Consider the following 18,772-nt stretch of genomic DNA (forward strand, 5'->3'; position numbering starts at 1 on the left):
GATTTATTCTCCGTCATTGTCAGGCACCATTTCACGTTTTGTCAGCCATTTGTGGCATTCCAGGGGACGTGTCAAGCGGTGTCACCACTGCCTGACCTGAGGTGTCACTCTTTATTGTCATGCGCTGGGGAGTTCCAAAGTTCACAGTCCCCCAAAAAATAACTGGAGCAAAAAAACACCCCACAAGTGGAAGAAGCCATCAACCTTCAGCTTGGAGCAAAAAGAGGCAAACGTAGAATATTTATAAAGAAGGAAACAATCGAAGCTCCAAGGGAGGACTAAGAGGCCCAGCCTGAAAAGTGCCAACTCAAAAACACAAATTGAAAGAGAGGTTTGAAAAAGAAGAGCAGGAAGTCAAAACTCAGTAAATCCACAAGAAACAATTAAAAAAACACCAACGCCAGTGCCCACAATGCACTGCAAGGGCCTGCTTGTCTTACCAGCCACTACAGAGTCGAGGGCGGTGCCATGCAGGAGATGGACAGGTGGACCCGCCTCTTGGGGGAACCACCCACCATATACAAGTAGACACATAGAATTAAATAATACTCAAAACTAATAATATAATATTAGTACAGTATAGTATAATATGATATAATGTATTATAGTATAATATTATATAGTATAGTATAATATAATACTGTATATAGTATAATATAACATGATATAATATAATATAGTACAGTATAATATAATATAATATAGTATAATATAATATAGTACAGTATCGTATAATATAATATAATATAGTACAGTATAATATAATTTAATATAAAACAGCAACAACATTTATTTTTATAGCACAATTTCATACAAAAAAAATGTAGCTCAAAGTACTTTACATAATGAAGAATCGAAAAATAAAAGACACAGCAAGAAAATAAAATAAGTCAACATTAATTAACATATAATAAGAGTAAGGTCCGATGGCCAGGGTGGACAGAAAAAACAAAAAAAAACTCCAGATGGCTGGAGAAAAATAAAAGAAAAAAATAATATAGTATAATATAATATAATACTGTATATAGTATAATATGATATAATATAGTATAGTATAATATAGTATAATATAATATAGTATAGTACAGTATGGTTTAATATAATATAATATAATATAATATAATATAATATAGTACAGTATAATATAATATAGTACAGTATGGTTTAATATAATATAATATAATTTAATATAATATAGTACAGTATAGTATAATATAATATAATTTAATATAATATAGTACAGTATAGTATAATATAATATAATATAATTTAATATAATATAGTACAGTATAGTATAATATAATATAATATAATATAATACTGTATATAGTATAATATGATATAATATAGTATAGTACAGTATGGTTTAATATAATATAATATTATATAATATAATTTAATATAATATAATATAATATAATATAGTACAGTATAGTATAATATAATATTATATAATTTAATATAATATAATATAATATAATATAATATAATATTGACATAGTCAAAAAACTCAAAACTGAACAAATAAAGAGCTAACACAGGCGTGTGAAGCCCGGCGTCACCTGAACTGAGGACGCTGTGCTAGACAGCTTTGGAGTGCTGACTGTTAAAATGTCCAGACAGAGAATGGAATGCCAGACAGAATCAATTCAGCGTTCAGTTTCATCTTCAGCAGCAGCCTCAGAGTCCACTAAAGATTTAAGAACGATGTGGACGAGATCAGGCCGTTCATCCCAACAAGGCTGCCATTCCAATCCACTTAATCCTTGTAAAATAACGTCACGACTGATTCTGAAGGTCCCTAAAGTCCTGCTGTCCACCAGACTACCTGGTCTCTTATTCCAAGTGTCGGTGGCTCTCTGTGTGAACACAAACTAATTTACCCTTCACAAGTTTCCCACCGTGTCCCCGTGTTCTTGATGGCCTCATTTTAAAGTCACCGTCTCGATCCACTGCGCTAATTCCCTTCATGATTTTAAAGACTTCACTCAGGTCTCCTCTTCATCTCTGTTTTCTTAAACACTAAAGCCGGGGTCTCCATTTCCGTTCCTGTAGGTTTTCATTCTCACCCTTTTCTTAATTAGTGACCTGTTTTTGCTGCTAATTCGCATTTCCATTTCAATGGTTGTGTGAATAAGCAAAACTTTTGCTGTTGAGCCAAAACCAACCCTCGTGAACTTCATCAGAGACCCCCGCACAGGGAGCACATGTCTTACAATGTGGGGGCACAGAATTTGGTGTTGTAGGCCCTTACTTTCTAAAGGGGGTGGCAGCAACAGTCACCATCACCTCAGAATGTAATCGTGAAATGCTGGAGAACTGGAAGAAATGGATGTGGTGGGTGCCTGGAGCGACAGCTCATATGGTCTGTGCGGAGATCCATGCAAGTTTTCCGAGGAAGCTGATCCCCCTCCGCAGCGATGTTGGGTAGTCTTCACGTTTGCCTCATCTCACTCCAAGTCACAGATCTACACACACTGACCTCAAAACCTTGAAGCCCTCAAGGACTCTGTTCCCCTTTGTGATGGCTGAACGAGTCATGTGAGCCATGCCATGTCTCGACGAGCGTATCGCTAATGATGCCCACCACCTTGAAGGCCTCATTTTTAAATCACAGTGGACAAAATTTATTTTGTGTGCCCTTTCTTGTGTCGTAATGAAATGTATTTGATCTTTTAGTGTTTTTGTAGAATAAATGTTTGAAATGTGGTGGTCCTTCTCTTTGGCTCACCCTGTAGAAATGGGTGCCACCTTCCTGCTGTCGTATCCAGCTTTTGAAATTCGGCTGCCAGCCTCCCTCCTCTTTCTGTACCTGCGACTGCTGTGCCCATCTGCTACGCATTTTCTCTGTTGCTTGTCTGTGGTGTTGCCCTATTCGGTTGGCTGCCCACGGGCCCACATGATGGCATGTCGTGTTTTTTTTTTTTTGGCACGTATCCCATGCAGCACCAGGGCTGAGGGTGCGTACCGAGCGTTTCTGCAGGCGGCTGGCTGGCGGGCCTCCCTCTGAAGCTCGGCCGACTCGCCACGCGCCTGCATTGCTCAACTCCTCATTAACAAACGTCCCCTTTCATCTTTGGAGCTGCTGCTGTTTTCCAAGGAGGAGAACTTTTTGAGTTCGTCATTCCAGCTGCGCCTTTTTGGTTGGAAAAGCTGGAATTTCTGCCAACCGTGACAAAAAGTTGGACGGCACTGCAGAGTCTGGCCGGTGGATAGGGACCCCGACCTTAACGACCTGCAGAGAATAAAAAGGATGTTGTGCTGCGAGGGTCAACGGCGAGTCTTAGCAGAGGAGTCAGAGTCACTTCACTTTGCTTTTATATAGCGCCTTGTACCCGGTGCAGGGGCACACAACATAGGTAGCCGCTTAGGGCGCCATCATCTGTGGGGCACCATTTATGAAACTTAAGGAGTGCGTGACCCCAACACTGAGAGGGGGTGGGGGGGTTAGCCCACCAGGACGTAGAAGTATCAGACACTGACTATGATGATACTGACATGGTGCTGCTAATGAAATTAAACCATTGTCGATTCCTGATGATACTCAATGGGCACCATTACCTGCTGGGCATCATTTCTGAAAGGTCATTGAAGCATCACACACCGACAGGGGACCCTATAGATAGATAGATAAACGTGAAAGGCACTATATAATTACTAGGGGAGGAACGATCTCCTCAGTCTGTCACTGAAGCTACTCCTCTGCCTGGAGATGACACTGTTCAGTGGATATGTTGAAGGACGCCAGCCTTCTAATGAAGTATAGTCGACTCTGTCCTCTCAGATCATCAGTATTGGCAGTCCAGTCCAGTTTATCATCCAGCTGCACTCCCAGGTGATGATCACGGGGTCCATGAGGGGCCTGGTTCTCCTAAAGTCCACCACCAGCTCCTTGGTTTTGCTGGTGTTCAGGTGTAAGTGGTTTGAGTCGCACCATTTAACAAAGTCCTTGATTAGGTTCCTATACTCCTCTTCCTGCCCACTCCTGATGCAGCCCACCATAGCAGTGTCGTCAGTGAACTTGTGCTCTGAGTTGTATTAGAAGTCTGATGTATGTTGGCTGAACAGGACCAGAGAAAGTCCAGTCCCCTGCGGCGCTCCTGTGCTGCTGACCACAATGTCAGACCTGCAGTTCCCGAGATGCACATACTGAGGTGTGTCTGTAAGATAGTCCACGATCCACCGATGGCACCAGGTATGAATCTACTGTCATCTATGTCAGCTTGTCCCTAAGGAGCAGAGGTTGGATGGTGTTGAAGGCGCTAGAGAAGTCCAGAAACATAATTCTAACAGCACCACTGCCTCTGTCCAAGTGGGAGAGGGATCGGTGTAGCATATAGATGATGGCATCCTCCGCTGCAACCTTCTCCTGGTATGCGAACTGCAGAGGGTCGAGGGCATGGTGGACCTCAGGTGGCGAAGCAGCAGCCGCTCCATGGTCTTCATCAGATGTGACGTCAGAGTGACAGGCCGGAAGTCATTCAGCTCACTAGGACGTGATACCTTTGGGACTGGGGTGATACAAGATGTTTTCCAAAGCCTCAGGACTCTCCCCTGTTCCAGGCTCAGGTTGAAGATGTGCTGTAGAGGACTCCCCAGCTCCAGCACACAGGCCTTCAGCAGTCGTGGTGATACTCCATCTGGACCTGCTGCTTTGCTGGCACGAAGTCTCCTCTGCTCTCTGCTCACATAGGCTGCTGTAATTGTGGGTGGGGATGTCTCACCTATGCTGGTATCAACAGAAGGATGGGTGGAGGGTGCAGTACTCCGAGGTGAGAGTGGGTTAGGGTGGTCAAATTTGTTAAAGAAGTTGTTCATTTGGTTTGCTCTCTCCAAGTCTCTCTCAATGGTGGCACCCCGCTTCGAGCTGCAGCCAGTGATGATCTTCATCCCATCCCACACTTCCTTCATGCTGTCATTCTGCAACTTCTGCTCCAGCTTTCTCCTGTACTGCTCCTTCACCGCCCTGAGCTGGACTCGGAGTTCCTTCTGCACGAGTTTGAGCTCATGCTGATCACAGCCTTTAAAAGCCCTTTTCTTCTGGTTCAAAAGGTCTTTCATGTCACTTGTAATCCATGGCTTGTTGTTAGCATAGCAGCATAATGTTCTTACTGGAACTACAATGTCCACACAGAAGTTGATGTAATCAGTAGTGCAGTCAACGACCTCCTCAATGTTCTCACTATGTGACCCCAGCAGGATATCCCAGTCCGTAGTTCCAGTCTCTCAGAGCCTGCTCTGCCTCAGTGGACCACCTCCTGAATGACGTGTGGTTGTAGGTAGCGCCGTCACTCTTGGTTTGTTGTGAGGTTGAAGCAGAACGAGGTTATGATCTGGTTAAATTAAACCATTAAAAAACAATTAAACCCTCATTGAATTCTAATGATACTCAGTGGGCACCATTACCTGCTGGGTGCCATTTGAAAGTGTAAGTGTGTACACCAAGGGGCGCGGGTTCGTTTAAGTCTTCGGTATAGGTGCAAAGGGGTGCCATTTGTGCTATTGAAGGGGCGCACGCTCTGTGAGGGGGCCAACTAGTTATTGACGTCTAACAATACTGACTACTCGCTATGGACAACGAGGGGTGACATCCATCAACCCCACCTATGAGCTCCAGGTGGGCTTCAATCAGCACTGCAGATCACTGACAAAAGTTCACAGGTAAAATGCAATGAATAACTTTATAAATGACTAATAGCACAATGCACAGACCGAAAGACACAAAACAATTTAAAACAAACTGATTACCATAAATGGAACAATAGCTGACCACTGGCATTATCATTCAGCTACGGCCAGATGACAATGGCAGGGAGGTCAGGCCACAGCTGGCACCTTGCTTTTCTTTATCAGAGTGCTCTTTTCTGGAGGTCCTTGACTTCACTGGAACATATGAAGAAATTGGTAGATACAGCGCCCGTCAATGACGTTTGGGTCAAAGACCCCCTTTTTTTCTTTGATTTTACCCTCTGCTTCTCAGTTTAAAATTACAAATCTGACAATGGCAACCTGATTAAAGTGCGCATTGCAGACTTTGAATACATTTGTGGTCACACAACACTTTTTCTACACGGTCCCGCCATTTCAGAGCACCACAGTGGGTGGGATGCAGCAATGGCAGGTGTGGACCACCAGGAAGTGTACCAGCCACCCTACCTGACCCAGACAGGCAGACACCAATTGTCACACATTTACAGTTCGGGAGCCCTTCAGCCTGATCCCCCCAGCACAGTCCTTTCTTTTTCTCTACACTTCTCTTCCACCTGCACTCCTCCTGGAAAGCTTCATCTGCTCTCACCCGACTTCTGGTGGTGACTGGCTATAATAAACTGGCATACGGCACACGGTATACGGCACATGGCACACGGTTCCTTTCTCTTCTGTCTCCACGTCCCGACTCCTGGCTCCTTTTAAAAGGCACCCACTGACCCAGTGCTGCAATTATAGGCTCAGTAGCTGTCCAGGCGCCCCCTGCTGGTGGCCACAGGCCCCATACAGGGTTGAGCTTCCAGGCTCCAAACCTGTGGTACCACCGCACTCCAGGGTTGTGCTGCCCTCTAGGGCTTTGGGCTCCGGATGCGCTTCTTCTGACGTGGAGGCATCCCGGCAGTCTGCCACACAGGTCTACTAAAGCCGTCACATTTAGGACTTTGTCACATATCCGTCACATGTGATGACGCCAGACGTCACCAGGTGCTGAGGATCTTCTCTGCCAAGCCTCTCCTGCAGCCATCTTCAACTCCTGCTTGCTACAGGGTGGCTTGTCCCCTTCATGCTCAATTGGATCGAAATCAGGTGGCTGACTTGGCCACTCAAGAATCCTCCATTTTGTAACTTTACTAAAACTCCTGTGTTGCCTCAGCAGTGCGTTTGACTCATTATCTTGTGGGATGAAGTGCCATCCAGTGAGTTTGGAGGCCTTAACTAAAACTCGAGCAGATCAGATATTTCTGCACAACTCAGACTTCATTGTGCCACTTCCATCAGCAGGAGTGTGCCAGCCATACATGCCCAAGCCATCACACCCCATGTTTAACAGATGATGTGGTCTCCTTTGGATCTCAGGCAGTTCCTTGTCGTCTCCATACTTTGCTCTCGCCGTCACTCTGATGAGGTTCATCTTTGTCTCATTTGTCCACAAGAGCTTTTTTTTCCCAGAATTCTGCTGGCTCTTTTTTCCCAAACTGTCCTCTGGCCCTCCTGTTTTGGTGGTCTGCATCTTGCAGTGTGTCCTCTGTGTTTCTATTCATGGTATCTTCTGCTGACAGTCATCTCTGATGCACACGCATTGGCCCCCCGACGACTGTTTCTGATCTGTTTGGGGGCTTTTACTTGACTATAGTGAGGATTCCCAGTCATCAGCAGTGGTGGTCTTCCTCGGCCCACCAGTCCCTTTGTGATTCCTGAGCTCACCAGTGCGCTCTTTCTTCTTCATGATATTCCTGATTCCAGCTGATTTTGGTCATCCCGATGTCTCTGATAGTCTGATTCTCATGTTTCAGCCTCATGATGGCATCTTTGACTTTGACTGGCACAGCTCTTGTCCTCGTTTTGTATAATGATGACTACAGACCCTAAGGGGTAGAAGCAGGCCGAGGTATCTAATGAAGCCATGAAACCCACCAGGGAGATCAGAAACACCTCTGACGCCAGTTGTCCCACATATTAGGGGGGGGGCATGTAGAAAAAGTGTCATGTGACCAAAAAGCATGCAAAGTCAGCCATGTGCACTTTAATTGTCAGTCAGTGTCCAACCCACTATATCCTAAAACAGGGTCATGGGGGTCTGCTGGAGCCAATCCTAGGGCGCAAGGCAGGCAACAAACCCTGGGCAGGGCGCCAGCCTACCACAGGGCACACACACACAGACACCAGGGACAATTTAGGATCACCAGTGCACCTAACCTGCATGTCTGTGGAGAGTCACGGGGAGGACCCAGGAAGTGAACCCAGGTCTCCTTACTGCGAGGCACCAGGGCTACCACTGTGCCACCGTGCTGCCCACACTTTAATTATTTACGTCTGAATTGTTCAGACTGTGGAGCAGAGGGGCCAAAAATTAAGGAGAACTGGGGTCCTTCTACCCCAAACACGTTAATGGAAGCTTTTTAAAACGTAGGACTAGAACCGTAAGCCAGAGTCGCCGTGAGGAGGCCGCCGTCTACAACGGGATATCTTTATTTTTAGCCATTGAGGTCCGCTGACGCTCTGCCAGTTCAGTCCTCGAGTGGATCGGGAATGCAGCTTTAAAAATCATGTCATAGGGTTAATGATGGTCAGGAGGGGCACGTGGGCCACTCGGGCGCGGAGACCTCGCCCAGGCTGCCGCTGAGATCATTCGCACACAGTGTGCCCGGATACATTGCTTTTCTTTTCGGCGCAAGAATTGGCAAAATCCAAACGGTGGTGAGCAAATCCCATGAAGCCCCGCCAGAACACGTCAGGCTTCTGTTCTCTGTTCTCTGCTTTGTTTTGGCCTCTTAGCGGACTAACATTTATTTATTTATTTTTTTTGTTTTTTGCAGGCCCTTCCTATCAGAATTAGGCTGCTAGTGGAACAAAAAAGAAAAAAAAGTGTGGCTGCACTCCCAGAATCGACTGTAAGGGACCCTTAAACATTCCTGCAGAAGCCCCTTAGGTCGCCTGCCATTTCGATTCTGAGCAGCACTCGGCTCTGTTACTCCGCGTCCCTCCCGTCTGCTCTCTGCGTTTCGGGTGACCTTCTCATACTTGGGTGGGTTTCTGAGCTGATGTCCAAATTCGGGGGTAGAGGAGGACGGCAGTCAGGCTGTAAACTGTGACTTTTAGTTCGACTCTCTTTCCTTGAAGGTTTGCTGGTTTCAGCTCAGTTCTCTACGCGTGCGTGAGGAGCAAACAACCTCTGAAATGGCATCGATGTCTGGCCCATCCATCCATTATCCAACCCGCTATATCCTAACTACAGGGTCATGGGGGTCTGCTGGAGCCAATCCCAGCCAACACAGGGCACAAGGCAGGGCAGGAAACAAACCCCGGGCAGGGCGCCAGCCCACCGCAGGGCACACACCAGGGACAATTTAGAATCGCCAGTCCACCTAACTGGCATGTCTTTGGACTGTGGGAGGAAACCCACGCAGACATGGGGAGAACATGCAAACTCCACACAGGGAGGACCCAGGAAGCAAACCCGGGTCTCCAAACTGCGAGGCAGCAGCGCTACCCACTGCGCCACCATGCTGCCCAAAGCGAATGTGCAAAGCAAAATACTCCACGGGCGTTTTTACGTAATTTTGTTGAACAGGACTCTTACTTGTCGGACTCCGAGTTTGATGGAAGTGATCTGGAAGACAATACAATTTATTTTCGTGTAGCCCAAAATCACACAAAGAGGGCCACAATGGACTTTAACAGATCCTGCCTTTTGATGCCCCCCAGGGCTTGACTCTCAAAATAAAATGGAAGAAACCGCAGGCAAAGTTTTTCAAAGCACAAGTGACCAACTGCACAGGTGACAAACCCTTCCCAGAATGCAGTGGGGCTGCGAGGAACTGCACAACCCGTGAATGCAGGCAGCATTATGAAGAGTGCAGGGAGCGAGCGAGAGCTCACCTCACACTTCAGAGCTGCCATGTCAGCTGAGCTCCGGGCTCACTTTGAGACGCTCTGAGGAGCGGCCATTTTACCCTGCAGTGCCACCACGGCGTCTTTGTGATATTTTTTGAAGAGTAAATAGTAATACTGCGGTGAGCTGGCGCCCTGCCCGGGGTTTGTTTCCTGCCTTGCACCCTGTGTTGGCTGGGATTGGCTCCAGCGGACCCCCGTGACCATGTAGTTGGGATATAGCGGGTTGGATACTGGATGGATAAATAGTAATACTAATCGCCATCTCTGTCCTTTAATGAAGCTCAAACGCTGGTTCATTGTCTCCTAACGTCTCGTATTCATTCCTGTGATTCCCTCTTCACAGAGGCTACGGTACGTTCAGAACTCCACAGCCACACCAAGCCTTCTGCTCACGTCTCCTCTGCTCTCTCCCAGTTCCATCAAGGGTTAAACTCAGGGTTCTGCTTCTCACCTCCAAAGCCCTACTTTATGTCCCCCCCCACTCCGCCCCCCTCAGGTCCTTACTGTCCCACGCACACCAGACTCTCAGCTCCGGACCCCTCTTCCTCAGTCTCTCCGAGTTTGCTGCTCTTTCTCCACCTTTAAATCTCAACTGAAAACTTTCCTCTTCTTCTCACTTTTGTCTTCTGTGTCATTTTTTTTTTTTTTGTAAGTAAAGTGACCTCGGCTTTGTGAAAGGCGCTCTATAAATGCAACCCATACTGCTCACAAAAAATGAAAGGACCACTTTGTAATCCGAGTCAAGTCAATGACACTAGTGGGCTACTGATGTGCTCGGTGAAGTACCAGAGGGGCTCGTTCATCAGCTTTGGTGCACTTGGCAACAATGAGAAGACCTCCAAAACAACTGGTGGAGGAGGAGGCCACGGACATTTTTCCCCCCTCATCTGTTTTGTCACTCGTTTTGAATTTGTCTACTGTCAGCGTCACTACTAGTAGCATGAGGCCATACCTGGACCCTACAGAGCTGGCACAGGTAGTCCAACTGCTCCAGGATGGCACATCAATACCACGTGGCATTGCCAGAAAGTTTGCTGTGTCTCAAGGGCATGGAGGAGATTTCAGGAGACAGACAGGCAGTTCCTCTAGGAGAGCTGGACAGGACCCCTCGTAGAAGGTCCTTAATCCACCAGCAGGACCCACCAGTATCTGCTCCTTTGGGCAACGAGGACCAGGATGAGCACTCTTCAGTTCCACCCGGGGTCAGTAAATGCTAACATTACTCAAAGTTATTGTCTGCTTTTACATGCATTTTTATTACTCTTTAATTTAATATTGTTTCTTTGTATCAGTATACTGCTGCTGGATTATGTGAATTTCCCCTTGGGATTAATAAAGTATCTATCTATCTATCATATAGTGCCTTTCTATCTATCTATCTATCTATCTATCTATCTATCTATCTATCTATCTATCTATCTATCTATCTATCTATCTATTCATTATATAGTGTCTTTCACTCTATCTATCTATCTATCTATCTATCTATCTATCTATCTATCTATCTATTCATTATATAGTGCTATCTATCTATCTATCTATCTATCTATCTATCTATCTATCTATCTATCTATCTATCTATCTATCTATCTATCTTTCACTCTATCTATCTATCTATCTATCTATCTATCTATCTATCTATCTATCTCTATCTAGCACTGGCAGAGCCTATAAAATGACCTCCAGCTGGCAGGCCAGCCACTGGTGTGACCGTCTCTAACATCTCAAACAATCAGAAACAGACTTCATGAGGGGGGCCTGAGGGCCTGACGTCCTCTAGTGGGCACCATGGAGCTCGATTGGCATTTGCCATAGAATACCAGAATTGGTGCCATGTGCTTTTGACAGGTGAGAGCAGGTACACCCTGAGCACATGTGACAGATGTGAAAGGGTCTGGAGAAGCCGCAGAGAACGTTATGCTACCTGTGACATCGTTCAGTGTGACCAGTCTGGTGGAGGGTCAGTGATGGTCAGGCTGGGGAGGCACATCCATGGAGGGACACACAGACCTCTACAGGCTAGACAACGGTGGGCACCACAGGACTGCCATTAGGTATTGGGATGAAATCCTTGGACCCATCGTCAGACCCTATGCTGGTTCCTCCTGGGGCATGCCAAAGCCAGGCCTCATGTGGCGAGATGATGAAGGACTTGATACCAGTGACTGCTAACATTCACTGGTCCCCCACATTCACTTGCCTGACACCCCTGGGTGGGACATTATGTTTCGGTCCATCAGACACCTTAGCCTGTCCAGGAGCTCAGTGATGCCCCGTCCAGATCTGGGAGGAGATCCCCCAGGACACCATCTGTCATCTCATTAGGACACGTGGTTGTGGTTTGGGGGCATACATACTACTGAGGACAATTTGAAGTTTCGGCCAAAGGGACTCACCTGCCTGCCTGTCCCACCAATTCCTCCCTTTGTCTTTGAGTTCAGCCCTCTCTCTCGGTCAGTTCATCATTTCATTTCCATCCTTTTGTTCCTCACACGTCACCAGATCAGTCCATAGCAGCAGAGACGGCCAGCATTCCCATTGAGATCTGGTGGGTGTTCAGAGTGCCCCCTTCATTTTTTTATGTATTACTGCTGTCTAACAGCGGAGACACTTCGGTCACTTGGCGTTGTCCCTTTAATAACGAGTGACTGTTAGCAGGGGCCGCACTGGACTCTTCTGGCCATTGTGGCTCCGAGTGAAGAGAGCAGAAGATCAGACTGGAAACCTTTTGAACTGCAGGAAGGCGGCTGGTCGGCCGGCCGGAGTGCCGAGTGACAGAAGTAAAGCTGAGCGAGCCAGCGAGCGAGTGCCTGATAAGCCCGCCATTTATCTGTGCAGCATGTGTTTGGCGAGCCTGACGGGCTCGTGATGAATGACTCGGGTTAGAAGGTTATTAATTAATCTGCCCAGGTTCCCCCCTGCTGCGTACCCACTGATGAGAACTCGCTTCCCCAAGGAGTCATGTGTGGCATTCCTGAGAAGTGAAGTTGGCGTGGGGAGGTTTTTTTTGTTTTGTTTTGTTTTATTTTTGGGGACGCGGTGCCAGAGTGGGGCGTTCTCATGGGACTGATTGTCAGGGGTATATTAAAGACACGGGTGGGTGGAGTGCAGCGGGCTGCCCGGTTCCCACACGTGTTGCAGCTCCGCAGGATCTCAGCAGTTTCAGCTTTTATTAGGCAGTTTGAGGAATGTTTAAAAAAAAAAAAAAGTTGTGTTAACATTACAGGGGCACTCAATGCCAGGGTTGGAGGTCCGCAGGGGCTGCCCGTCATTGCTTTAACCACATTTTTAATTAGAAGTCATTTAGTTCCTACTATGCCAATATGTTTATGTTGAGTTTGTTTTAGTTAACTCGCTTGTTGCAGTTGGGCGAATGAAGAGGCAGGCTCGGGGTGCCAACTGGGCAAAACCCTCCATTTAATGGAACAAAAAAAGTATGCAAATCAATGAAAACAATGCGTCGTTAAAGAGGGTGCAGCCTTTCTCTTTAGAATGACTCAGTAACGGGCAGATCTGCACAGTAGCGAGGTTGGCACCGAAGTGAGTCGCCCGCCTTCCAGGAGACCCCTGCTTTTATACCAGGTGACCCAGAAGAGGCGGAGCTTCCTTTGCTTCAGTGGCCTCAAGGAGTTGATTTCTCAGAGGCTGTGAGGGGGAAAAAAGGAGACAAGACCGCTAGAGAGAGCGCCCCCTCTCGCTCTGGGGTGGTACTACTTTTAGGTGATGCTCTGGCACACATGTGTGACACAACGCCAAACCCTTCATTGCCTGTTTTAGTTTTAAACTGCTGCGTTCAGTTCACCCTTGAAGTCACCTGAGTTGAAGTCTATAACCTCAGGGGGGCGCCACTGAGCCCAAACCCCAATATCACCCAACATGGTTCTGGGTTCAAATAAAGATATTCAGTTGCCAACAACACCTTTCTAATAATTATCAGATAAAAGATCAATATCACAATACAATATCGAATCAATTTCTTCCCTCCTTCCTTCAAGTGAATGTCGCCCGCTGCCCCCCCAACGCTGACTCTCAGTTAAGGCTGTGGGCTTCTTTTGAATTAAACTCAGGAATTATTTCTAGCATCAGGCACAAATCGTCTTGTGTACTTCTGAGTTGTCCGTAAACCCACCCACCACAGCGCCCTCTGGTGGCACCTATGGACTCTGACAGGGTTGTGTGTCTGAACTCCAATTCCCAGCATGCCTTGCAGGTGTCGTGACTGGGTTCAGCCCTGAGTAACACTGCCACTTGCCATGTGGGGGAACAAATTGCACTCAACACCCCATTATGGCCTCCTGGCTAGGCAAGAAATCATCTGCCATCCTGGCCTGTGGTTCCTCCACGGCACTTCCGGTAAAACATTTGGAAAACCAATATGGACGCGTCCAGGAAAACTTTTGTTATGTTCGCTTCACTGGAGTCCATAGCGGTTGATAATAAGGCATTGCACAGTTTTATTTGCACATCCTGACACTGCAGCAACATGTCTACGGGTAGAAGTTGGACGGTGCTGTGCGTACGACTGAAATTTACAGAAGTGCTTCTCAACAGTATAATCCTATAATACTGAATAATAAATTCAATAAATAAAACTAAAAACAGTTTAATCCTGCAGCTTTCACTACAATTTACAATGTAGGCTGCCCTTTTGGATTGACGTCATAATCTGACGTCAGACAAACTCGGCCTTCACAGACCAGCCCTGAGTTTCAGAATCGGGAATCTGACTTGAGGGGGGTGGCATTCCAGTTGAAAATTCCAACTAGGAACTCGGAAATTCCGACTTCCCACTTCAAATGGACTGCAGCTTTAGGTTTTGATTGTCGCTTGTTTTCTTAATCAGCTGTCAGTCAACAATGAGGTGCAAAAAAGAACCAACGAACCAGCAGCCCCCCAAATAACGGACCTCCATTAAAGCTGTGCACAAGCATCATGGAGCATCTGTGCCAAGACACCGTTTTGAAATCAGTGAGCTAGAAGGGAAGGGCCAAGAGGTGCAAATCTGTTCTGGAACAGTGACGGGGACACTGGGCTGTGAAAATGGTGCCATCTGACAGAGGAGACATAAAGCTGAGGTCTCGACTCTCTGGGCATCCTTCATGAAGAGCAGGGTGCATCCTGGTGTCCTGGCTAAACTGCCCACCACAGCCTAGTCATTGTGACCCCCTAATCAGCCCCTGCCTCTCATTGGCTCTCTCTCTCTCTCACCACTAATGTGTGCTGCGTGTGCAGGTGTGAAAATGGCTGCCATCGCATCCTCCAGGTGGGCGGTGGTGGAAGTGACCCGCTGCTTTGAGTAGTGAGAAAGTACTATACAAACATAAAGAATTATTATTATTATTATTATTATTATGGTTGGAGTGAAAACCTGTAACCACTGAGGACCTCCAGGACCTGCCTTGAGTGCCCCTGGCTCACTTTGTTTGCATGTGTGTTTCCATATAATATGCTAGCTGTCCCCCTGTGGCTCCGCCCGCGTACTTGTGAACAAAGACAAACACTAAAAAAATAAAAATAAAATGTCATCATTTGTATTGATACAAATTTACATCGATACTGTCGCTTTCCTATCTGAGGGCCTCTTGATGCCCAATATTTTTGGTTTTGCTCTCAGGGTGAGAATGTCGCTGTGATCTCTTTGCCAAAAATGTAAAAAGTTGGCAAGGTGCCTCTGGCTAAGCAGAAGGTTGGTACACTCCAGCGTCCGACGTTGGCACTGTGTCTGATTGTGTTCAGCTCTGATGGGCAAGCATCCCCCGCGTGGGGAGAAGAACACGTGGCTGTCATATCTCTGCCAATGAGCAGATACCCTCTTAAACACACGTAGCTCTGAGATCTCTCTCAAAAGAAAATGTCAAATGTTACTCCTTAACAATCTCTAGATGAACAAACAGGTATGGCTAGCTAAGCGGAGGCGAGGTGCGCTCCAACACATGGCAACGGGTAGAGTGACTCAAACAGAGGCTGGCATGTGAGTGAGGAGGGCCCCACCCAGCTACCTACTTCTGAGGTCCCGCCTCCCCACTCCTGAAGCCCCACCTTGCTCTCCACTCATGAGGCCCAACCCAGCTCCCTACTACTGAGGCCCCACCTCCCAAGTCCTGAGGCCCCGGCTCCTCACTCCTGAGGCCCCGCCTCCCCACTCCTGAGTCTCCTCCCGGCTCCCTACTCCTGAGGCCCCGCCTCCCCACTCCTGAAGCCCCACCTCCCCAATTCTGAGGCCCCATCCGGCTCCCTACTCCTGAGGCCCCACCTCCCAAATTCTGAGGCCCCTCCCGGCCCCCTACTCCTGAGGCCCCACCTCCCCACTCCTGAGGCCTCACCTCCCCAATTCTGAGGCCCCACCCAGCTCCCTACTCCTGAGGCCCCACCTCCCAAGTCCTGAGGCCCCGGCTCCTCACTCCTGAGGCCCCACCCGGCTCCCCACTCCTGAGGCCCCACCTCCCCAATTCTGAGGCCCCACCCAGCTCCCTACTCCTGAGGCCCCGCCTCCCCACTCCTGAGGCCTCACCTCCCCAATTCTGAGGCCCCACCCGGCTGAGACCCCACCTCCCCAATTCTGAGGCCCCACCCGGCTGAGACCCCACCTCCCAAGTCCTGAGGCCTCAGCTCCTCACTCCTGAGGCCCCGCCTCCCCACTCCTGAGGCCTCACCTCCCCAATTCTGAGGCCCCACCCGGCTCCCTACTCCTGAGGCCCCACTTCCCCACTCCTGATGTCGCACTTGCCCCTCCCCTTGGCCCGCAGCTGCTTTCTCGGATTTGTGCCAATGTAGCACTCCTGCAAGTGAACTCTGATTCTTAGCACGAAATCAACCGGAATGTTCAAGCAAATTCTTGAAAAAAAAAAACGGATCTCAATCCGTGAAGTAGTTCTCTCGTGAAAAGCAGACAGCCAGACAGAAGTTGGATTTTATAAACAGAGAGAGATCGAGATATTTATTCATTTCAAAGTTTCCATACTGTGTGCCAAAGTTCGACATTTCAATCTCCTGTCCTCTCCATGTTGTCCTCAGGTTGGCGTGATGTTCAGGTTGAGTGCTCAGCCATTTGTTTCTGCAGCCAACCTGAGACTCACAAACTCACAAAGACCAGGAGCCTCGACTGACGCTGAGCTGAAGTGCGACGTCCTTTGTCCTCCTATTGTGTCGTTGAGAGTTCAGGTTATTGTCGTTAATGAAAACTCTAAGTAAGATGATTAAGAAATGGCACACGTCCTGTCAGGGAGAGCTCTGTGGTCATTTTGACGTTCTAAATTGCTATTTAAGGATGGTGGTATGGAAAAGGGGGGCTGTGTAACGCACATTGTTGTTGGACTTCTTAAGAAAGGCGCTATATTGTATGTATTGTAGCGTGTTGTGTTGAAGATGTTGGCATTGGGCACCACATTTGTAAATTGCCGCCTGCCCTACGGCTTGTTAAATCTGTCCATTTGGTGTACAGTAAAGTGCTTTGTGGAACTGTGCAGATAATTCAAACCGACGTGAGGTCGAGTCGTCTCTGCCCGTCTGAAAGTGCAGTAATAACACCGCTGGTGTGGCACATGCCCGGCCGTCACTCTGTGTGTTTATTTGTAAGGCAGGTTAACAGGTCGCTGCATTCCAGCGTGCCGTCCTGGGCCTGCTTACCAGTGACAAACATCAGAAGGCTTTGTTTGGGCAGCTGTCAGCAGGAAGCCAGAAGAAGACAATGGACTGCAAGACGAAACCTGCATTATTATCAGAGTGACGAGTGAGTGCCACATGTCCTGCCTTCTCTGGCTGCTTTGAAGATAACCTTTCTTATCAGGCACGCGGCAGGACGCAACCCCCAGTACAGGTGTCCTTACTGCAGACCTCATCTTGACCTGAATTGGAATTTGGGCTTCTACCCCCTGACCTTACTGGGCTCGAAGCGTGAAGTTGTCTTTATCTAGAAGGGACACATGACACAAGGGGAATTAAGATTCATAATAATAATACATGTTACTTATATAGTGCCTTTCACATGTTCAAGGGCCTGAGAAACAGAAAAATAAGGAACGCTTTACGTTTGTCACCTTATATACATGTGGCTAAGTATTCGTCATTAAATGAAGTGGAGCAAAAGACAAATGGATAATAATGATAATAAACTGCTCCAAAAAAATGAAAGGAACCCATCAGATCTTAATGGGAATGCTGGCCGTCTCTGCTGCTATGGTCTGATCTGGTGACGTGTGAGGAACGAAAAGATGGAAATGAAATGATCAACCGACAGAGAGAGGACTGAACTCAAAGACAAAGGGGAGAAATGATGGGACAGGCAGGCAGGCAGGCAGGCAGGTGAGTCCCTTTGGCCGAAGCTCCAAATGGTCCTCAGTAGTTTGTATGTGCCCCCCCCACCATGTCCTAATGAGATGACAGATGATGTCCTGGGGGATCTCCTCCAAGATCTGGATGGGGCATCACTGAGCTCCTGGACAGGCTGAGGTGTCGGATGGACCCAAACGTAATGTCCCACCCAGAGGTGGTAGGCGAGTGAGCGTGGGAGGTGTGTGTGGTTGGCAGTCACTGGTATTAAGTCCTTCATCCTCCCGCCACACGAGGCCGGACATTGTCGTGCACCAGTATAGGGTCTGATGATGGGTCCAAGGTATTCATCCTGATATCTAATGGCAGTCCAGGTGCCCACTGTTGTCTATCCCGTAGAGGTCTGTGCGTCCCTCCATGGATGTGCCTCCCCAGACTGACCATCACTGACCCCCCACCAGACTGGTCGCACTGAATGATGTCACAGGCAACGTAATGTTCTCCACGGCTTCTCCAGACCCTTTCATGTCTGTCACGTGTGCTCAGGGTGCACCTGCTCTCATCTGTGAAAAGCACAGGGTGCCAATGCTGGTATTCTATGGCAAGCGCCAATTGAGCTCCATGGTGCCCACTAGAGGATGTCAGGCCCTCAGGCCCCCCTCATGATGTCTGTTTCTGATTGTTTGAGATGTTAGAGACATTCACACCAGTGGCCAGCCTGCCTGCTGGAGGTCATTTTGTAGGCTCTGCCAGTGCTCATCCTGGTCCTCATTGCCCAAAGGAGCAGATACTGGTGGGTCTTGCTGATGGGTTAAGGACCTTCTCTGGTCCTGTCCAGCCCTCCTAGAGGAACTGCCTGCTTGGCTCCTGGAATCTCCTCCATGCCCTTGAGACTGTGCTG

This window comes from Polypterus senegalus, chromosome 17, assembly GCF_016835505.1.
Source record: "Polypterus senegalus isolate Bchr_013 chromosome 17, ASM1683550v1, whole genome shotgun sequence".
NCBI lineage: Eukaryota > Metazoa > Chordata > Cladistia > Polypteriformes > Polypteridae > Polypterus > Polypterus senegalus.